Raw genomic sequence first — 7,210 nt, forward strand, 5'->3', positions numbered from 1 at the left:
TTTGTGTATGTATGTCTGTGTGTGTGTCTAGGTGTTTGTGTTTATGTGTGTGTGTTTTTGTGTGGTTGCGCCTGTCTGTGCAATTGTGTGTTTCTTTGTATCTATGTGTGGTTGTGTATTTATATGTTTGTGTCTATGTTTGTCTTTGTGTGTGTATGGAAGTGAATGTATTTATGTGTTTGTTTGTCTGTTGTTTGTGTGTTGCTTTACATTTGTGTTTGTTCTGTGTATGTGTGTATGTATCTTTGTTTATGTTTGTGTGTTTGTGTGTATGTTTGTCTGTATGTGTTTGTGTGTGTGTGTTTGGGTTTGTTTGTTTGTTTGTGTGCCTCAATGTGTGTGTGTCTCCATGCTTGTGTGCGTGTCTATGTGTCTTTGTGTGTGCGTGTGTGGTTGTGTCTATGTGTGTGTCTTTGTGTCTATGTATGTTTATTTCTGTGAGTTTTTGTGTGTGTCTATGTTTGTGTTTGTGCATCTCTTTGTGTGTGTTTTTGTGCATGCATGTGTTTGTTTGTTTGTCTGTGCGTTATTTGCATGTATGTGTGTGTTTGTGTTTGTATGTGGGATGTGCCTATGAGTTTGTGTGAGTGTTGTTTGTGTGTGTCTGTAAGTTTGTGTGTATCTATGTGTGTTGTTTGTGCCTTCGTCTATGTGTGTGTCTCTATGTTAGTGTTTGTGTGTGTGTTTCTTTTTGTCTTAATGTGTTTGTTTGTATGTGAGTGAGCATGTGTCAAACTATGTTTGTCTGTGTGCCTTTTTGTGTGTGTCTTTTTGTCTATTTGTGTGTGTTTATTTACCTGTGTGTGCATTTGTGTGTGTCTGTATTTATATCTATGTGCATGTGTCTGTGTGTGTTTGTGTGTATGTGTGTCTATGTATGTGTGTGATGGTTCATGTTTGGGTTTGTGTCTTTGTATTTGTCTGTGTATATGTTTGTGTATGTGTGTTAGTGAATGTGTTTGTTTGTATTTGTGTGTGTGTCAATGTGTATCTGTGTGTATTTGTACGTGTCTGTGAAAACTAAGTTAAAGTTATGGAAGAGTTTGCTGTTAAACTTTTTCAGTAAAACATTTATTCTTGGTTCCTTAACCAGTGCCTTAGTGTTAGGGCACTGGTAGTTTTACCTTTTTACCCTTTTAGGTTATAAATTAGATTAAGTTAGCCTAGAACGGGGTTGGTTTCCGGAGACAGTCTTTTAGTTTTCGACGCTTGGAGAAGGTTGGGCGCCTGTGCCATCGACTCTAAGGTTTACTTTTCTTTTATTCTTTTCTTCTTGGAGAACTACTATGAACTCCTGTGAGTAGTATCCCTTTTTCTGGGATCAGGGCTTAGCCTCTGAGAACCTCTTTATTAATGCATTATTCAGTTTCTTAATTTTATTCCAATTCTTGATCTGTTCTTTTATATTTTATATATGAACTTTAATATTATTGTTTTCATAATAACATTAATTAAGGATGAACTGAGAGGAGAACTTGATTATAATTATGATAAACAATTAATCTTAATTTTCATAATCATAGATAATTAGGGATGAACTGAGAGGAGAACCTAATTATCGGAACCTAAAGGAATAGACTTGAGTGTTAAATCACGAGAGTAGATTTAAGCTTTCGAGGAGCAATAGATTAACAAAGATCTTAACGGGTTTAATTGAACGCAATTACCACGAGAGTAGGGATTAATTTTAATTAAACACGTCCTCGTAGCCTGAGAAGGTGCAAGGATTAAATTAGGTTAAGACTACCTTCAAGATGGAATAGAATTAATTAATGAAAATAATAATTCAATAATGTTGGAACTCTTTGTGCGAACCCTAGATTCCCGGAAATCTCCTTATCTTATCTTAAAGTTTTATCTTATTCATTAATTGCATTACTATCTCTTTTACCTTCAAATCTGATCTTATCATCTCAAAACAGAAATTCCATCTGTTTTAAAATTCAAATTAAAATACTAGTAATTCTAGGTCAAACACGTAGTCCCTGTGATTCGATATTTATTACTTGACGACAACCGTACACTTGCGGTTTTTCACACAACAAGTTTTTGGCGCCGTTGCCGGGGACTACATCTCTTGATTTAAATTACAATTATTTTAATTCGAATTTTTTTATAAAAAAAAGAAAAAAAATTAAATAAATAAATAATTTTTTTTTAGTGTTTACTTCTCCAATTCAGATTTCACGGGTCACTTTCTTTTTTTTGCAGTGCCTTAGGATTAATGCAAAAGAGATCTCTACGTCTTGGGAAACCAACACAACTTGATCCTGAGATTGAAAGAACTCTCCTGAGAAGGAAAAGAAACCTTTCTAGAGAATTTGACATGGCTGCACAACGAGATAATTTACCGCTTCGGGATTACTCTGCACCCGTAGCTCGTGGGATACCTGGAGGGGAGATGCGAACTGGAGCTACTGTACCAGCTTCTCTGGTGAATATGCTCAAACAGAACACCTTTGGAGGACTACCATCAGAAGATCCTAATGACCACTTAGAGGGGTTCTTGGAAATCTGTGAGACCCAGCAATTTGATGATGAAGTTTCTGATGGAATGCGACTCCGCTTATTCTCACTCACCTTGAGAGATAAGGCAAAGGTGTGGCTAAGAACAGTGCCTAGAGAAAAGATAGCAACTTGGGAATTATGTGAAAGAGGTTTTCTAGAGAAATTCTTTCCTCCTTCTAAAACTAAAGAATTGAGGAAGAAAATCACTAATTTCCAACAAGGCACTGGAGAAACTATTTATGAAGCATGGGAGCGGTTCAAAGGATATCTTCAAGCATGCCCACAACATGGCTTCAACCGTTGGCTTACCATCCAATTTTTCTTTGAAGGATTGGACCAACAAAGCACCATGATATTAGACTCAGCAGCTGGAGGATCTTTCATGGGGAAACCTATTAATGACTGCATGATTATTTTGGAAAATGTAGCCTCAAATCACAGCCAATACAGTGAAAGAGAAGTCACAGCAAGGAAAGGAACTCCGGGGCGATATGAAGTGAACAATATTGAGTTACTCTTAGCAAAATTTGATACTCTTAATCAAAGATTAGACAAGATGGAAAAAGCTAAGGTTAATTCAGTGGCTACAAATCAAGTATGTGACCTTTGTAGGGAACAAGGGCACACTGCAGTAGATTGTACCTCAATTTTTACTGGAGAAGAAGAAGATACTACTGAACAAGTGGCAGCTTCTCATAATTTCTATGACACTCCTCGAAGAGAGAAGAGTAATCCATATTCCAACACATACAACCCTGGTTGGAAGAATCATCCTAACTTTTCTTGGAAGAATAACCCAGTTCAAGGAACTAGCAATCAGCAACCTAATTTCCGTCCGTCCAATCACTTCATTAATGGGGAAGGAAATCCAGTACAGACACCCTCAATTCAACAAAGTGTTTCAAGATTAGAAAACCTTATGGAGAATTTTGTCACTAATCAAAAACAGACCAATGATTCAATGGCAAATTCTATTCAAAACCTTGCTGTCAAGGTTGAGAATATTATTCTCCACAACAAGATGCTGGAAAATCAAATTGCACAGTTGATGCCTAGTTCAAACAATTCTCCAGGTAAGTTCCCAGGTAAAACAGTTGCAAACCCAGCTGAAAATGTTAATGCTGTTACTTTAAGGAGTGGGAAGAAATTAGACGGACCTGTGTCTAATCAAAATGATAATATTGAGATTGATGAAGACGCTTCTCCTATGGTTGAAAAACCTGAAAAAGAAAGATTAGAAAAAGAAAAGTATCTTCATCAAAGCCTCAAACTGTTTATCACCCCCCAATTCCTTTTCCTCAAAGGTTAGCAAGGACTAAACTTGATAGACAATTTGAAAAATTTTTAAATATGATCAAACAAGTGTATGTAAACATTCCATTTGTAGAAGCTCTACAACAGATGCCTACATATGCTAAATTTCTTAAGGATCTTTTAGCTAACCGAAGGAAATTGGATAATAGAGAGACTGTTACATTGATCCATCATAATTTGCCCAAAAAACTTAAGGATCCTGGTAGTTTCTCTATACCTTGTCTCATTGGAAATCTAAGGTTTGAAAAAGCCTTATGTGACCTTGGGGCAAGTATCAGTTTAATGCCTTTATCAATTTGCAAGAAATTAGATATGGGAGAATTAAAGCCTACAGCAATGTCAATCCAGTTAGCAGATAGATCTATAAAATATCCCATAGGAATTTTAGAAGATGTTCCAGTTAAGATAGGTAAATTTTTAATTCCGGGAGATTTTGTTGTTTTAGAAATGGAAGAGGACAAACAAATACCAATCATACTAGGTAAACCATTTTTGGCTACAGCAGGCGTGATAGTAGATGTCAAACATGGAAAATTGTCCTTATCCATTAATGATGAAACAATGGAATTTAATACTGCTAAATCTGTTAGACAACCTTCTCTTGAAAATATTTGCTGCAGGGTTGATATATTGCCTAAAGACATGGAGGAAGAAGTCATGAGATCTATTTTGAGGGATCCCTTGGAGAATTTTCTAGTTGGAGGAAAGCACATAGATCTTGAGGGGATTCAACCTAATTATGCTTGCTTGATCGATTCAAGTCCCCCGTGTAAAGAAAAAGATCCTCTAGTAGAAAGTCTTCTTGAGCCTTCAACAGATTGGGGTTAGGAGGATGTACGCATTTCATTAATTTTGTTCCAAAAAAAAAAAAAATAATAAAAAAATAAAAAAAAAATTAAAATTAAAAAAAAAAAAAATAAAAAAAAATCATGCATATATACATATTCAGTTAATCCCAGCTTGAATTTGTGTTTGAAAAGTAAATATTTTTAACGAAATTGTTCGTCTTTGAAAACACTGAATGTGATGAATTGAATCTTGAAGTCTCAGAACAAAAGGTTGAAAAATTAGCTGGTTTTGTGGCTAGCACTTGGTTCTTAGTATTAAGGCTTGAAATGATCGAGAATTATAAAAATAGTCTCTTGAAGATAAATTCTTTTTAATTCGTGCTTAAAAGCTTTTGGGGGGTAAATAAAAAAAAATATAATAAAAAAAATATATATATATCACCTAGCACCCCTTTGAGGTCATAGGTTAGAGGGAGAATATTCTTAACCTTAGAAAACTAAGGGAACTAATTAGCTACTGGGGAATTGTTTAGTAAAATAGCTAACCCCCTTTGAGGCTACATGTTCTTGAAATTATCATCCTCTCTACACTGATTGGCTACTGGGGAAATGTTTTAGGTGAGACAAAAACAAAAATAAAAATACACAACATCAGGCACTAGTCATCATTTTCCTAAACTTAAAGTTGTTTACAACGGTGCTATAATGAGGAATTTTTGTGGGAGATAAATTTGAGAAGATAAAATAGTTACCAACAATATGATCACAAGCACCATAGTCCAAAATCCAGGATCCAATAGCCAAAGTTTGAGAAAAGAAGCTAAGGAATTACCATACCAATTCACTAAGACAGAGGTAAATATATAGAATGGACGACCTTTAGTTGAAGATTCTCCTTAAATGTTGTGATTTTCTTTAGAGTATTCATCCTTTTTCCAAAATCCCACACTTGGGATCAAGAGTTGATTGGTGTTGTGACTCGTGACGGAAAATGCAAGCACCTTGGTAGGGTAGGGGAATAAGTAGGCTCCTGGAGGATAGAGCCTGACTTGGGTTGGTTCCAATTGGGTTACAAATACAATCCTGTTCGCTGTGCAGACATCTATATATACTTTTTAAGTTGATTAATCAATACCCTCTCTTTGTTTCATGGTGAAGTAGCATCATGGCAATTTGCTTCTCTTCATGTTCTTGGGTATTTGTACATTTTGTCCAGTTTTGAGAAGAGTAAATTGGGCTTCTGAATTTTTATTTTTCACATTATGTAGTGTTATGTGTCTATGCCAAAAATGAAGTATATTTCTGTTAAATATTCAAAACAGGCGAGGTTAGCTAAATTCAGGAATAAGGACAGAAAATGTTATATATTAAAGTAAACCTCTATGGATTTAAGTTTTAATCAAATGAGAGTGTCACGTGTTTTGTTTAATAAAATTTATAATAGAGAGATAATTGAGAGCAGTGATAGAGAAAATAGAAATTGATTCATTAGCTGGAAAATACAGAGAGATGATCATTATAAACCTATTCTAGATAACTCACTGCTGAGTCAGCAAGTAAGTAATTCATAACAGCAAAGCTAACTCTGTTTTAGAGTAACAAAATTACAAGTGAAATTACAGTGAAATAAAATGAATATATGTATACTCTACTACTGTCATAATTGGCTCAGTCTTTCTATAGTAGGATTGTTAGATATGACATATATTACACATGTATGATGAATCATGTGCCTAATCACATTTCCAATTTCAGCACATGTAACGTAAGTGACACTAACATTTGATTAGGACTTTATTAGCATTTATTACCTTACCCATCTCATGTAAATATAAATAACAATAGTGTGTGGTCTGCATTTGATACACAATTTCCCAAATTCTATAGGGATGTTAGAAATTTTTTATTTTTGGTCTGTCTCGTTTGGTGGATTTACTGATTAATCCTTGTGATCTTGTCTAATGTTTGAGAAGATAATGGAACAAGTAATCAGCAGTCTAACAAGCCAGAGCCTCCTGAAGAGTTTGAGCCATTTGGTCAAAATCCTGGGAGATTTGCCCAGTTTGATTCCATTCTTGAAAAGATTAACCAACAGGGAAAGGGTCAATATAGACCTGATTCAGGAAATGATGCTGGTTCTGAGATGATGCACAATCTAGATGGAAGTTATGACACATTATCTGATGGAATGGATGGAAAACTGAAGAATGCTGCCACATACTTTGAATTTGATGAGGATGAAGTCGACAAAGAAGATTATGTTTTTCGATATGACGCCAATTTTCCGCTTGGTTCTAAATATGATGTAAAGGTAAGTTTAATAACAATGCTTAACTTCCTTGGTCATCTTTCTTTTTTAAGTTTGTCTTTAATTTTAGATGATTGTATATGTTTAATGTTGTATTGTGCACGAGGGCATCATATGGTTTATGTCCAAATTGATGTTTGATGTAGTGATAAATACACATGTTTGGTGCGAGGTATTTTGTGAAATATAATAGTGTCAGCAGGATAGTTATCAATACTGAATATCAGAACCAAGTGACTGACATGAAAAATGTTATAGCAGAATAGTAGGATGGATGCTATGTTGAGATTAG

The 7,210-nt window shown here is 34.9% G+C and overlaps 1 non-coding gene across 1 annotated transcript; it reads right to left on the bottom strand.

Moving 5' to 3' along the window:
- Positions 1-2,695: 2,695 nt before the first annotated feature.
- On the bottom strand, positions 2,696-2,802 carry LOC145952232 (small nucleolar RNA R71). The gene has a single exon (XR_014429911.1). It is a non-coding gene; the product is annotated as a small nucleolar RNA R71 (small nucleolar RNA).
- Positions 2,803-7,210: the final 4,408 nt, after the last annotated feature.

Source organism: Cajanus cajan, chromosome 9 (genome assembly GCF_000230855.2).
Source record: "Cajanus cajan strain Asha chromosome 9, NIPB_CcT2T_4, whole genome shotgun sequence".
Lineage (NCBI taxonomy): Eukaryota > Viridiplantae > Streptophyta > Magnoliopsida > Fabales > Fabaceae > Cajanus > Cajanus cajan.